At 35.0% G+C, this 15,916-nt stretch overlaps 1 protein-coding gene across 5 annotated transcripts in view; it reads left to right on the forward strand.

Moving 5' to 3' along the window:
* The window catches only part of LOC126890709 (tachykinin-like peptides receptor 99D), a 141,227-nt gene that overhangs the window by 20,100 nt on the left and 105,211 nt on the right, over positions 1-15,916 (forward strand). For 2 of the 5 annotated variants that reach the window (XM_050659881.1, XM_050659883.1), the window contains exon 1: positions 9,066-9,182. The exons of 1 other annotated variant lie outside the window; for it this stretch is intronic. The gene's annotated coding sequence lies outside the window, so the exon portion shown is untranslated. Of the gene's footprint in view, positions 1-9,053; positions 9,183-15,916 lie in introns of those variants that run through there. 2 more of the 5 variants (XM_050659877.1, XM_050659878.1) reach the window with 2 other exon arrangements.

The raw sequence follows: 15,916 nt of genomic DNA on the forward strand, positions 1-15,916 counted from the left end.
ACATCGGTAATCCGTGTTCTGATATGGGATTTAATATTATGCTTCATCTTACTAAAAATTATTCACACGTGTAACATAAGTGTTTCCAAATAATGAAATCATGAACAGAGCAAGTTTGTAAAATGTAGGATATTTCTCCTTGTCAAAATAGTTTTTATAGAATTCTTCCAAGCCAACCTGATTAAATTTTTCTTTCAGCTGTGCATCACATTGCATTTCGTAACATTCCATTTGTAAATGTCCCGGCAAGGAATTTATGTCTGTTGAAAATGGTGCTGCAAATGCGGAAAAAAGCAGACAATGCTTTTTGAAATTTTGCAATCTGTTTTCGAATTCAATTTTTAAATCAGATATCAAAGATGCGTATTTAGTCGCTGTATCCGATGTGAGATCTGGTAGTTTGGAACTGCTGTGCCCAAAGCCCTAGTTTTATTTGAAACGCAGAAATAAGATCATACATGCCATTAATAAATTGATCTTTGCCTTGTAGACGAGTACATATTGAGTTCATTTAAGTGGATAGTTATATCTACCAGAAATGCAAAGTCGGAAACCCACTCGTCGTCTTGAAACTCTGAAATGCTCTTTGATTTGCTTTCAAAAAATGATTGTATTTCTTGCCTCAAATCAAAAACTCTTTTCAACATTTTTCCACGAGTCAGCCATCTTACTTCTGCATAAAATATAACATCACCATATTCTGATTCGAAGGACTTGAGAAATTAACCACAGTTAAACCACAGTTAACGGGCCGCATGCGGCCCGCGGGCCGCTGGTTGGCCACCCCTGGTATAGAGGCAATATGTATTTGCTACGTTTGACTCCCTACGTTGTCTTTTTTCGATTTTGTAGGGATTATCGAAGACAGGTAGGTTTAATTGAGTCGCATCCATGACCTGCATGTAGCTGGGGCAGTGCCTCCAGCCCACTTTGCCAGAAACGATATCTTATTGTCCCATTTCTACATCAAGGTTTGCACCCGTTGAGCGCAATCTCAATATCGTCATCAGCTCCACCTCTGACATATGAGGCGCTCAGAGCAACAGTGACCTAACCCAAAAATTCGGCATTTTTAGATTAATATATCAATAATTAGAAGCAATATTAAATTTAAAGCAGCAACACTAATCTTCCTATTAACAAGGATCTACACAAACTACCTCTATAATTGGCTAGATGGCTAGATTGGACAACAGGACAATGTAAATACCAATGCAAAGATTGCATTTATCTCAAAACTTTATTTTTGGGATTAGGACACTGTTTCTCTGAGCGCCTGACATATGTCTAAAGGGGCGATGCCAATGAGCAACTCCATTGCAGCAGTTCGTGTTGTTTTCATGGAACCTGTTATATTTATAGGCAAGCCATCCGCTGAATATGCAAGGAATAGCTCCGTAAGTTAGCATTGGCCTAATGATAGTAGTGTAGACCCAGACTATCAGTCTGGGCGAAAGGTCTCAAGTGCGTCCGACTGTTCGCTGGCACTGTTAATAGGCAATATATGGCTCTTTTAGCTCTACTATCTAGGTGAAGTTGTGTTCACTACGAGGTGCCAAGCCTTACTCCGATCAATGTATCGTACCCATGTATCCAATACCAGGTAAAATATATGCAATATTTTAAATACTGTCGGCAAACGTACAACAAACACTGAGTAAATACGAAGGGACGATAACAATAATACTAGGGCGTGATAACTTGTTGTGAACATGAATCTGCTTCAGACGAAGATACGATGCGATGGATACAATGATATGATACAAGGCGAGGATACAATCCATTGCTCTCCGTAGTGAGAAAACCCTGAAAGTTTCATGTTAACTTCCTATCAAGGGTAATACCAAGGTATTACACCTCTTAAGAAAAGTTCAGACTGCAGTTTAGAATCCTAGGGGGGGTATTAAGCAGTGATCCTTCTTTTTATCGTGAAGAGGACCATCTCTGTCTTTTTTGGATTTATAGACAGTGAGTGTTCTTTACATCATGTTTATATTAGTCTGAGAGCAACTTAATCTCTCACATAGTGTGTTCTTAAACTTACCGCTTTTAAAGACGGTTATGTCGTCTGCACAGGCTATGGTGTAGAAACCGTTCTTGCTGAGTTGGTCAACCAGGGTATCCAAAACTATTATGTTCCAGACGAGTGGTGATAACACCACCCCCCCTGTGGACATCCCCTCGTAACTATTCCTCTAACTGAAACGTCTTCTACATTTATGCTTATTGCTCTATTGGAGGGCATATTAATATCCATTCGCTCACGGCAGGGAGACATTCCTGACATTGAGCTGTTGGGTGATGGTTGGGAATGTTGTTTTATCAAACGCTCCCTCAATGTCTCTGAATATATCTAGGGTTGATTATTTATTGTACAGCGATCTTTCAATTCTTCCCACTACTTGATGCAGTGCAGAATCGGTATATCTTCCTGAAGTATATGCATGTTGATTTGGATGAAGTTTGTTATGAACCAGAACTTCATTCCTTATGTACCTCTCGTATAGCCTTTCCATCGTTTTCAAGAGAAAAGATGTTAGGCTAATTGGTCGAAAAGCCTTCGGTAGTGTGTAATCCATCCTACCTGGTTTTAGTATGAAGACCACATGTACCACTTTCAACTTTCTAGGAATATATCTCAGAGCCAAGGAGGCTCGGAATATTACCACAAGGTGCGGAAAAAGGATATCTAGTCCCCACCGTAGTAGGGCTGGATATATGCCGTCAAACTCTGGTGACTTAAAGGGGCAAAGCATGATATGGCTCATCTTATCTTTTTCTTACTAATTAATGTTCTGGCAAGATGCCAGTCATTCGGTGTGAGTATGATAATTTCTTCCATCTAGTTCGGTGCTTTTAAGGCGCTAGAACTGGGGAAGTGTGTTTTCATCAGGATCGCAGCACTTTTGCAAAGGTTGGAAGTTTTGCTTCCATCTTACTTTGTTAATATGCCGATGTGAATCTTTTGAGAGTGCTTTTTGTATCCTGGAAGCTTGTGGAAAATCTTTTATTTCCTCACAGTAGGCTCTCCAAGCAGCTATTTGTTTTTATCTGCAGATTTTCTTAAACTCAATGAGGTTTGATTGATAAAATATCCTAATCCCCTTTGAGTTTGGTGCGTTTTGCTTTATTAAAGCAGTTATTGCTGTCTTTCTAAGGTGTTCCAGTTCGACGCACCACCAAGAGTTGGTTTTGCGACATTCCCGGACCATCCTTATCGGATAGGATTTGTTAAAAGCGTAGTTTATTTTGTAAACGACAGAACAGTAGGTAGATTTGGAGAAGATGTAATAAACGATAACGGAGAGAGAGTGATTTAACTATGCGAAATAAACCATTTAAAGATCACACACGGATTCTATAAACATAAAGACATACACAAATACACATGGACACAAGAAACAAGAACATTGAGGTATATTATTGATTATGTTATAGTAAACCAAGAAAGCTCTAAAAAAATAAAGGATGTGAGCGTAAAACGAGGCGCAGAATGCGGCACAGATCACAAACTAGTAATCGCTCAGATGGAATTCCCCTTTATATGGACCCAACAGAAACCGACCTTGGGAGATACTGACGAATCTACGACTCCGGCAATACCTGTCAATGTGTGCTCAATAAAAGAAAAGAAATTCAACATAAACTTATTAGAAGAAGACTCCATAAAAGACTTATACAAACGAAGATTGGACCAAAAGCTAGAAGAGTTTAGGTATGAATCATTAGAACAGACTTACGAACACATAAAAACCTGCATAAAGACAGCAGCCCTAGAAGCTCTTGGAGAAAAAACCAAAAATACACCCACCAAGATACACAATTAAACGAGGACACACTGAAATGCATAAAAGAGAAGAAGAAACTCCATATAAAATACCTGAACACAAAAAACTATGAGGACTTGGAACTCTACAGGGAAAAAAATAAAGAAGTAAAATGAAAAGTAGCAAAAGAAAAAAATGAAAGATGGGAAAAACATGCATAGAAATAGAACAACACGTAGCAGGAACGAGAAATTCAGAGTCATGGCGTATCTTAAAGTCACTCCAAAGAAATAAGACAGAGAAGGTCAAGATCGGTCAAATCAAAGAAAACGAGATGCAAGAATACTATAAAAAATTGCTAACCGAAAGTCACCCCCAATTCAAAGAAGTAGAAAGAGACGGAATAGAAATCTATACACATGACGAAATCGAATTAAGCCTAGCTGAGGTAAAAAGCTGAGCCTAGCTAAATATATACAAATCCACCTACAAAATCGCTACATGGAATGTAAGAAGTATGTATGAACCTGGGAAACTGAAGAATATACAGCAAGAGATGATGCGACTAGATATCGATATATTAGGAATAAGCGATACAAGATGGGTCAGCTCTGGCGAACTCAATACAAACAATGGACGAATATATTACTCTGGAAGCAGCGACACCCAACACAGATATGGAGTTGCTATGATCCTCAGCGAAAAAGTAACGAGATCAGTAACAGGCTTCGTTCCGATGTCCGAAAGAATAATAATGTTGCAGTTATTGACAACCCATGGAAAAATGAACCTAATCCAGATTTATGCGCCAACTGCTGACAAAAATGAAGAAGAAATAGAAAACTTTTATAGCGAACTCCAGAAAACATTACATCTCACAGCATCTAGAGACATAACAGTGATCATGGGTGATTTCAACGCAAAAATTGGCGAAGGAAAATGCTACCCTAATGTAGGATCATATGGGCTTGGCGAACGAAACGACAGAGGAGATCGCCTAATAGAATTTTGCCAGGAGCATAATGTTATAGCCGCAAATACATTTTTTAAATTACCTAAGCGACGCCTGTATACATGGAAATCACCAGCTGACAAAGAGCACAAAATTGTCAGAAATCAAATTGACTACATCCTAATAAAGCACAGATATCGAAACTCAATTCAGGCAGTAAAGGCATATCCAGGAGCAGACGTATACTCTGATCACAGTCTTCTTATTGCTAGGTTTCAACTTCAACTAAAAAAGACGCAAAAAAGCCGCAACAACAATAAACTTAACATACAGAAACTAAAGTCAGAAGAAACAAAAGAAAATCTGAAACACGAAATCAACACAAATCTAGACAGAAACCCAGGAAATTATTGCAACGTAGAACAGCAGTGGCAATTCTTCAAAACCTCTATATTAGAACCAAGTAAGAAAGTACTTACTACAACCAAATGTAAGAAAGAAGAATGGATGACGGAGGAAATTCTAGAGTTGATGAATGAAAGAAGAAAAAACAAAACCATTAATAAGACCCGCTATAAACAGCTTCAAAACCAAATAAGAAGAAAAATTAGGGAGGCTAAAGAAACCTACTTCTCTGAAAAATGTAAAGAAATAGAAGAACTGCAAAACACATATGACAACTTCAACCTACATAAAAAAGTCAAAGAACTAGCCGGAATAGGAAATAGAAGAACCTCAAATATATTGCTCGACAAAAATGGAAATATTATAATGGAGACAAAACGAAAACTACGACGATGGAAAGAGTATATCGAGGAACTATTTCATGACCAGAGAGAAGCTAGTACATCCGTAGATAGCCAAACGGGAGATGTAGGCCCAGAGATAACCAAATCAGAGGTTAGTCAGGCAATAAACTCTATGAAAACCAATAAATCTGCTGGTCCAGATGAATTGCCTAGCGAGCTGATAAAGTTGGTCAACGAGAAAAACCTGGACATAATAGTAGAACTGTTCAACGCTATCTATACTACAGGAATCATCCCCAGAGAAATGTTGACATCAGCCTTTGTGTGTTTGCCAAAGAAGGTGAATGCAAAAGAATGCAGTGACTACCGAACCATAAGCTTAATGTCACATACCTTGAAAATTCTATTGAAAATTATCCACGCCAGAATACACTCTAAACTGGAGCTGGATATTAGTGACACTCAATATGGGTTCCGCAATGGTATGGGTACCAGAGAGGCATTATTCTCCTTCAACGTGCTGACACAGAGATGTTTGGATGTTAACCATCCTCTTTACGTCTGTTTTATAGACTACAATAAGGCGTTTGATAAAGTAAAACATGATCGACTCATGGAAATCTTAAAAAAAATAAAAACCTAGATGAAAGAGATTTAAGACTAATAACACACCTCTATTACAATCAGCGAGCAATAGTAAGAATTGAAAAAGAAACATCTGAAGAAATGGAAATAAAGAGAGGAGTCAGGCAAGGCTGCATACTATCACCTCTATTATTTAACACTTATTCTGAAGAGGTAATGCGAGAAACTCTGGAAGATGAAACAGTCGGCATAAGAGTAAATGGAGTCTTAGTTAACAACATCAGATATGCAGATGATACAGTAATAATAGCCGATAGTTTACAAGACCTGCAAAGACTCATGAGTAAAATAGTAAAGTGTAGTAGGGAGTACGGACTCTCTCTCAATATCAAAAAGACGAAGTTTATGAAAATTAGTAAAAACAACCATAATACTAACGAAATCTTGATAGTAGAGGGCCAGCAGATCGAAAGAGTAAAAAAGTACACTTACCTAGGAACACTTATAACAGAAAATAATGACTACACTGCAGAAATAAAAGTCAGAATCGAAAAAGCACGTTCTAATTTTATAAAAATGAAAAAGGTCCTATGTAGCAAAGATTTAACATTAGCTCTTAAAGTACGCCTAACAAAATGTTACGTCTACAGTGTTCTATACTATGGAGTGGAATCATGGACGTTAAATGTAGAGACAATGAGACGACTTAACGCCTTTGAAATGTGGACCTATAGAAAAATTATGAGGGTTTCCTGGGTAGATAGAGTTACAAACAATGAAGTACTGAGAAGAATAGGTAAAGAAAAGGAAGTTGAACTTACAATTAAAGAAAAGAAGCTACAGTATCTCGGACATGTGATGCGGGGCGAGAAGTATGGCATCCTACGACTCATAATGCAGGGAAAGATAGATGGCAAAAGAAGCATCGGAAGAAGACGAATTTCATGGTTGAAGAACCTGAGAGAGTGGTTTGGATGCAGCTCGAAACAACTATTTAGAGCTACTGCCTCAAAAATTAAAATAGCTATGATGATTGCCAACCTCCGTAGCGGAGATGGCACCTGAAGAAGAAGAAGAAGAGGTAAAAAGAACGATCAAAACACTAAGGAACAAAAAAGCAGAAGGCCCCGGCGGAATACCAAATGAATTGATAAAGAACAGATCGGAAAAGCTATTCCGCATGATACACAAAATGTTTGAGAGAGCACTGAATGGAGAAGACTTACCGGCAGAATGGACTCAAGCATATATGACATCAATATATAAGAAAGGAAATAGAAAAAACTGCGAAAACTATCGAGGAATAAGCATAATATCATCTATAGGCAGACTGTATGGAAAGACCATAAAGGAAAAATTAGAAATATATATACAGGATAAAATCGGAGAAGACCAGGCAGGATTCACAGCAGGAAAAGCATGTTTGGATCACATCTACACGGTCGAACAACTAATAGAAAAACGAATGGCCAAAAATAGATCCGTCCATCTGGCATTTGTAGCTCTTAAGAAGGCGTATGACTCGATACCTAGAACCAAGCTATGGGAAGCAATGGAAGACATCGAAATCCCACGAAGATTAATAACAGCAGTAAAGGCACTCTACAAAAATAACACAGTAGCTATCAAAATGGGCAATCGAATATGCAGTCCATTTAAGACGACAAAGGGACTACTACAGGGCTGCTCTACATCCCCTACCCTATTCAAAATATTCCTGGAAAAGACCCTGAAACCATGGAAAAGAAAGTGCGAAGGAATGGGTATACCAGTAAGGAATGAGTATCTATATACCCTAAGTTTTGCTGACGACCAAATAGTGATCGCACAAGACGAAGATGACCTCAGTTTTATGATGAGGAAACTGGAACAGGAATATACACAGAGTGAGATGGAAATAAACCTAAAGAAAACTGAATACCGAACAACCGAGAATATAGAAATAAAACAACTGGAAATAGACGAAGGTAAATAAATCAGAGGAACAGATAAGTACAAGTATTTAGGTTTTATAATCTCAAACAAAGGAACAACTGAGGAAGATATAAAAAATAGACTAGGACAAACAAGAGACTGCATACAAAAATTGAACCCGATACTGTGGGATAAGAACATCAGCATAAACACAAAAATAAGAATATATAATACCATGACAAGAAGTATCCTAACTTGTGGGTGTGAAAATTGGATAATAAATAAGAAAACCAAAAATAAAATAAGAGCGACAGAGATGGAATTTTTAAGGAGAAGCTGCAGAGTAACAAGGAGAGATAGAATAAATAACATAGAAATTAAGAGAAGAATGGGAGTGAACTCAGACATAATAGACTACATCGAACAGAAGAGATTAACCTGGTACGGACATGTCAGAAGAGCAGACCAAAATCGGTGGATAAACCGAATAACAGAGTGGAGCCCGATAGGAAAAATGAAGAGAGGCAGACCCCGAAGATCCTTCAGAGATGAAGTAGTCGAAGCAATGGAGAGAAGAAATCTGCAGGAAGGGGACTGGCAAAACAGAAAGAGCTGGAGAGAACGGTTGAGTGAAGGAATACAGTGAAAACTGTGGAAATCCTTAGTATATATATAGTTTATTTTGTTTTGGATAGATACCGTGTACCTTTCCAGTTCTGTATTAGTTCAGGGAGTTACAGCCTTTTCATTCTGCAGAGCATCTTCTAAGAGTGTACTTTCTTCCTTTTAGCTATAAGGTATTGAAAAATGCATTTTTTTTATTTTTTGAAAATTCTAAAGTGTACTTATGTGCCTTCATCTTAGTGTTAACACTTGTTATAAATTTTACTGTACAGTCCTGATTTTCTACCTAATTATTAGACATAAAATTCTCTTAAAACTAGAGAAAAACAGATTTACCTGCTCCAACTATCGTAATTCACACTCCGTAATTCACGTGTTTACAATGAGAATCTCTTAATCACTCAAATGTTTATATTGGCAAAAACCACTATTATTAAAATTAATAAACATCAAAATATTCTCGCTTTTGTTATAAATCTAATTTTACGCTTTCTATCTAATATAAAAATACTACTAATTTATATATCCAATACGCATATTAGATCGTAATTTTAAACTTTTAGTGTGAGTATGTATAGTTTCAGTGTTCGGGTAAGTACATACAAATTATTATCTTAGAAGCTTTAGATAAATATGTTCAGTGTTTTGGTTTTAGAGATACGGACAAACATTTTAGTATATTTCCTGGAGTGCTTCTTCTTCTTTAGGTATCGTGTCCGTATTCAGACGTAGGTCGTCATCATGTTTATAAGTTCCTGAAACCTTTCTCTATAGGCTGCTGTGCGATATAATTCTTCAACTGTGGTTCCACAGCATTGTCTAATATTCTATCTATCAGTCTTGCAATATCCAATATTGGACATAGGCCTCCCGTTCGCTCCTCCATGTTTTTCTATCCTGAGCCCTGTGCATCCATTTTGAGCCGGCTTGGTGTTTTAGGTCATTTACCCATCTCATCTGTGGTCTCCCTCTCTTTCATTTGTATGTCCATGGTCTCCACTCTGTAATAATTTTATTCCATCTTATTACTCTGGGCTAATTAGCAAAATTCATGTAAAAGTTATTTACCAGCAATTTTATTGCTGGAATCGAATTATAAGATCCTATATATTAATAACATAGGTATGCAAAGTCCGCAGATAGTGTGCTACTTTTTTTATAAACAAAATGGCGCCGACAAATCGTATTTTTTTCAATTATTGTTCTATAACTCCGAAGATTTTAACTTTACAACAAAAACACCCAAATAAAAATTCACCGCAATTAAATTCTGCATAGAGATATGTTTTTCACGATTTGCTCCGACGAAAATTTTCCTCGGAAAATGCGGGTTTTTCTAACAAAAACTCTAATTTTCAAATAAAGTTTTAGGTAGGTAATTATTAATCAATAATTAAATGACTTAGTGACATCAAAGATTTCTTGGTATAGATTGTAATTCCAGAAGCCGTTGAAAATTAAACGAATATTTTAGCAACGATTCTATTATTAATTAACAATTTACGATCGCAATAATAACCAAAATAATCATGATACATTGATCAAACTTATAAAGATTATAAAGATAAGATGCTTATTTAATATTTTATCGACAAAATATAAATTTCCCTTTTTTTTGCATAATCTTTAAATTTTGAAAAAAAAATAGTTAAAATACGCTGGTATTATTAGTAAAGTACAAAGAAAGGTTATTTACCAGCAATTTTATTGCTAGAATCGAATTCTAAGATCCTATATATTATTAATATAGGTATGCAAAGTCCGCAGATAGTGTGCTACTTTTTTTATAAACAAAATGGCGCCGACAAATCTTATTTTTTTCAATTATTGCTCTATAACTCCGACGATTTTAACTTTACACCAAAAACACTTAAATAAAAATTCACCCCAATTTAATTCTACATAGAAGCATGTTTTTTCCGATTTGCTCCGATGAAAATTTTCCTCGGAAAATGTGGGGTTTCCCAACAAAATCTCGAATTTTCAAATAAATTTTTTGGGCCAGTAATTATTTATCAATAATTATATAGCTTGGTGAAATAAAAGCTTTCTTGGTATAGATTATAAATTCAGAAGCCGGTGAAAATGAAACGAATATTTTAGCAACAATTCAATTTTTAATTAACAATTTACAGTCGCAATAACAACCAAAATAATCATGAGACATTGATCAAACTTAGAAAGATTATAAAGGTGTGATGCCTATTTAATATTTTGTCGACAAAATATAAATTTTTCATTTTTTTGCATAATCTTTAAATGTTAAAAAAAATTGTTTTAAAAAAATTAACATTTCTCAGAAATTGTTTATTATATTCTAATTTTATAAAATACTTAAAATGCGTATTTCATAGGTCTTGAAAATGAATGCTTTAAAAAATTTCCAACCATTTGCAAAAAAGTTATGAAACAGCAAAATAAATATACAATTTCTCCGTTGTTTATAATTTGTTTTAATTGTTTCAAAGCTTAAAAGTGAGTCTATGGTACAATCTAATTACTCACAAAGAATGTCAAAAATTAGTGCAATGGTTATATTTTAATCAAATATTAAAATACTTTTTTTTGTAATTTTTAGCGCAAAAGTAGGCCTGATACAGAGTCGGAGCTAAAATGTTCACTCGAAGCGACTAAGACGTAGCATACATTATTTATAAAAGTGTACGTCTCGCGCGGCCGGTCGTCGCTCCGAGTAAAAATTTTAGCTACAGTACTGTATTGTATGATTCTACTTTTGCGCGTGTAAATTACAAAAAAATATATTTATAATCTTTAATTAAAATATAACCATTAAACTGATGATCGATATTTTTTGTAAATAATTAGCTTGTACTTTAAACTCACTTCTACGCTTTGAAAGAATTAAAAAAAATTATAAACACCGTAGTAATCGTATGTTTATTTTGCTGTTTCATAACTTTTTTGCAAATGGTTGCAAAAAAGTTTTAAAGCATTTATTTTCAAGATATTTGAAATGCGCATTTTAGCTATTTTTTAAAATTACAATATAATAAAAACTTTCTGAGAAACGTTAATTTGTTTATAACTATTTTTTTAAACATTAAAAGATTATGCAAAAAAAAATAAAAAATTTATATTTTGTCGACAAAATGTTAAATAGGCATCTCATCTTTATAAGATTTCAAAGTTTGATCAGTGTATCATAATTATTTTGGTTATTATTGCGACCGTAAATTATTAATTAACAATTGAATTGTTGCTAAAATATTCGTTTAATTTTCATCAGCTTCTGGAACTATAATCTAATACAAGAAGGCTTTTAAGTCACCAAATTATTTAATTATTGGTAGATAATTACTTATCTAAAACTTTATTTGAAAATTAGAGATTTTGTTGGGAAAACCCGCATTTTCCGAGGAAAATTTTCATCCGAGCAGATCGGGAAAAACACGTTTCTATGCAGAATTTAATCACGGTGAATTTTTATTTGAGTGTTTTTGTTGTAAAATTAAAATCTTCGGAGTTATAATGCAATAATTGAAAAAATCACGATTTTCGGGCGCCATTTTGTTTATAAAAAAAGTAGCACACTATCTGAGGACTTTGCATACCTATATAATTAATATATAGGATCTTATAATTCGATTCCAGCAATAAAATTGCTGGTAAATAACTTTTCCCAAAAATGGCCTATTCTCCGATAATCAGCCCAGACTATATGTCTTTTTGTCTAATAGTGTGGCCGGCTAATTTCGATTTTAGTTTAGCTGTTTGACGAGTAGCATCCTTAACTTTTGTGATATTTCTTACCCAGAAATTTTTGTCTAATATTCTTCTTCTTCTTGTGCCACTCCTATCGGAGCTTGAAAATCATCAAGGCTACCCTGAATTTGTTTACAGCTGACCTAAAAAGTTCATTAGTGGTGCAGCCAAACCACTCTCTCAAGAATGTAGAATGTCATGGTTGCGGAAATTGAGAGAGTGTCTAATATTACGCAACCATAAAAGTTCTCTTTCTACCAATCCATCTCTTTCCCTCCATTTTCCTTGTATTATAAGGCGAAGTAGATGGTATTTAAGTCCTTTAATTATATGGCCGAAGTATTCTGTTTTTCTTCTCCTTATAATATTTATGAGTAGACCATAATTTGAATGCATCTGATTTCTTTAGCATTGTGCTTTTTAAGGTCTATATCTCACAATCATACAATAGGATACACCACACATAACATTTCAGTATCTTCTTGTCAATATTCGTCTAGAGGTTTCTGTTACAGAAAACTGGTTTTCAGGTCATAAAAACCTGCCGTGATATTTCGATCCTGGTTATTATCTCTTCCTCAGAGTCACAATTTACATTTAACCAGCTTCCAAGGTATTTAAAATGGTTTACCCGTTTTATTTCCTTCCAATTAAGTTCCTTGATCTATATTAATATTTCCAACTACCATCCACTTTGTCTTAGAAGTACTGATTTCAAGGCCTCTCCGATAACTTGCTTCACTAACTAGATTTACTAATGTCTGGAGATCTTGTAAATTTTCTACAAGAATGGCTGTATCGTCTAGTTACTATACTAGTAGATTACTTCTCCGTCTAGTCTTACTCCCTCTTGTGTGCCATCCAAAGCCTCCCTGAAGATTTCTTCAGAGTACAGATTGAAAAGACTGGGTGAAAAAGCATAACCCTGTCATACTCCACGTTTGATGGGTACCTTTTCAGTACAACTATCTCCAACTTGGATAGAGACTACTGGCTACTTGATTGTAATAAGTATTTTAGCAGTCTTATATCGTAGTGGTCAAGTCCTGCTGCCCACTGGCAATTGAAAAGTGTATCATGTTGCACTCGGTCGAATGCCTTCTCGAAGTCGATAAAACAAAATATATACCTAAACGTTCTTTCGAAACTTACAACTTTTTTGTAAGAGAACACGTATACAAAATAGTGCTTCTCTATAGTTCTTAGACCATCTCTTTATACTTTAGCACAGAAACAATACTCGGTTTTATATAATTCGTAAAAATATCTTAAGTACGTGACGTATCAAACTGATTAGTCTAAAATCGCTGCATTTGGTAGGCCTGTTTTTCTTTGGTAATTTTATAAACAATGACTCCAATCAATCATGTGGCATTTTTCCTTCATTGTAAATTTTGTTAAAGAAAGTGGTTAAGTAGGTAATGTTTTCCTTATCCAAAAGTACCTCAACAGTGATTTGATCTGGTCCAGATGCTTTATTGTTTTTGGTTTGCTGTATTGCCTTTTTGACTTCCGATTTCAGTATACTGGGACCTCTGTCTAAACAACTGGTTACCACATGTCGTATGTAGAGCATTTTCTCCAGAAACATTGTCAAAAAGGTCACTGTTCTATCTCTCCCATTCTTTGCACTGTTGTTCGTGATCACAAATTTTCTTACTATGTGTCTGTATTTTTAAGTCTCTAACTGAATAGGTTCAGGAGTGGGGAGCTGTTTATCTCAAGTTGGTCATTCAGAATTATACCTGTATTTTTCAAATTAATTTCCATATATTCCTAAAGATAGCTTAAGCCATTTATTTTGAATATGAAGAATTTGAAACTTTTTATTCTTTGGTACACTACACCGCTATCATTTGTATATAGTTACCGAGTTTTGCGTTACCTTTACCTTTTTATCCTTATTTCCCTCAGTACACAGATATCGATTTCCATTTTTTCATGTTCCGATAAGAATGGCTTTTGTTTATTTCTGATACCTTGTACCTTCTATGTAGCCATTCTCAATATCCGTTCATGTTGCAATTTTCGTCGTCGTTGTAATCCATCCATAGTCCGAGGCGAATTATCAAAATTTTTAGCATATTTAAAACGTTTTTCGAATGACAAGTTGCTAGCACGTCGATACAACACTCATACTTGAAGGTCCAGAATTTTTGATCAGTTTTTCCCCTTAGCCGACCTGTTCCAGTTTTTAGGTACCAGAAACTCGCCTTTTACCCTCTCTGCTCTGCTGACTTGCTGGCAGATCTGAGTCCTATTCCTAGAATCTTCGTCTAATTCGTCAGGAAACACTGGGCATTTTCAGTGTTTTATTACAGTGTGGATGTCGGCATCTCACGCTGTCTCCGAGGGCCATGCCATTACCCAGGCAACCAAATAACGTTTACAAAACGTTGAAAAAACGTCATAATTATCACCAAACGACGTCACTTTATCACGTTTTTTTCGACGTTTCTTTATCATATTTCACGTCATTTTTATCACGTTTTAAATACGCGATATGAAAAACGTAGTTTTTACGTCGATTTTGCTTCGTTTTTTAGATTTATTTTTTTCATTTTATGGTTTTAGAAATACACGATAATTAAATGGGCCCGCCGAATAACGTTGTAAGCGCCACATGGTTTGTTTTTGAGAAGTCAAAAAAATTTTTAATATTGTGATAATGTTGAGTTTATACATTTTAAAGGTGAGTAATACATTTTGTATTTAAAAACTGTATCATTAACCCTTAAAATGTATAAACTCACCATTATCACAATATTAAAACTTTTTCTTTGACTTCTCAAAAACAAACCATGTGGCGCTTACAGGGTTATTCTACAGACCCATTCAATTATTCGTATGGGCATTGTTGGTATTGCAATTTTTCCATTTAAGTAAAACCAAATGGAAGGCTCGTTAAAATGCATAGAATTACAATGTCCTCAATGCAACATATATAACATACATAGAATTTTCACTTTTTATATTATATTTACCTACTGTGTCAAAACTGAAACAACATATAAACTAATAAATCATTTATTAACAATTTAAATATTTATTAAGTCACAATTTAATAACAAACTTAAGTTTAAACCATTTAAGTTATATAATATATATAATTATAGGTACCACACACTTTAAAGGTACGATTCCGACAATGACTGCAGACGGCAGTTACAGTTGTCACCATGACAAACGTCATTATTTTGCACTATTAATTTGCATAATTATTAGCAACTGACGTTCTGCCGGACAGCAGTTGCACTCAGATGTCGGAACCAGTCTCATACAAATAAATAGTGCAAAGTAGTAACGTCCGTAACACTGACAACTGCAACTGATGTTTGCAGTTGCCGTCTGCAGTCGTTGTCGGAATCGTACCTTTAGTCAGAAATGAATACATACAAATAAGACCCAATATATTGAACTTCAATGAAAACTATCTGCTTTATATTTAGAAATTTTAAGGAAGAGAATTGAATGATAAAAAATAGGACAAAACTATAATAGTCTGTGTTCTCACATATATTTCCACACTCTTATAATCCTCAAATTGATTTCAAATAATTATTACACATTTTTGCATACAAAAAGATCTACAGACACTTGAA

Source organism: Diabrotica virgifera, chromosome 8 (genome assembly GCF_917563875.1).
Source record: "Diabrotica virgifera virgifera chromosome 8, PGI_DIABVI_V3a".
NCBI lineage: Eukaryota > Metazoa > Arthropoda > Insecta > Coleoptera > Chrysomelidae > Diabrotica > Diabrotica virgifera.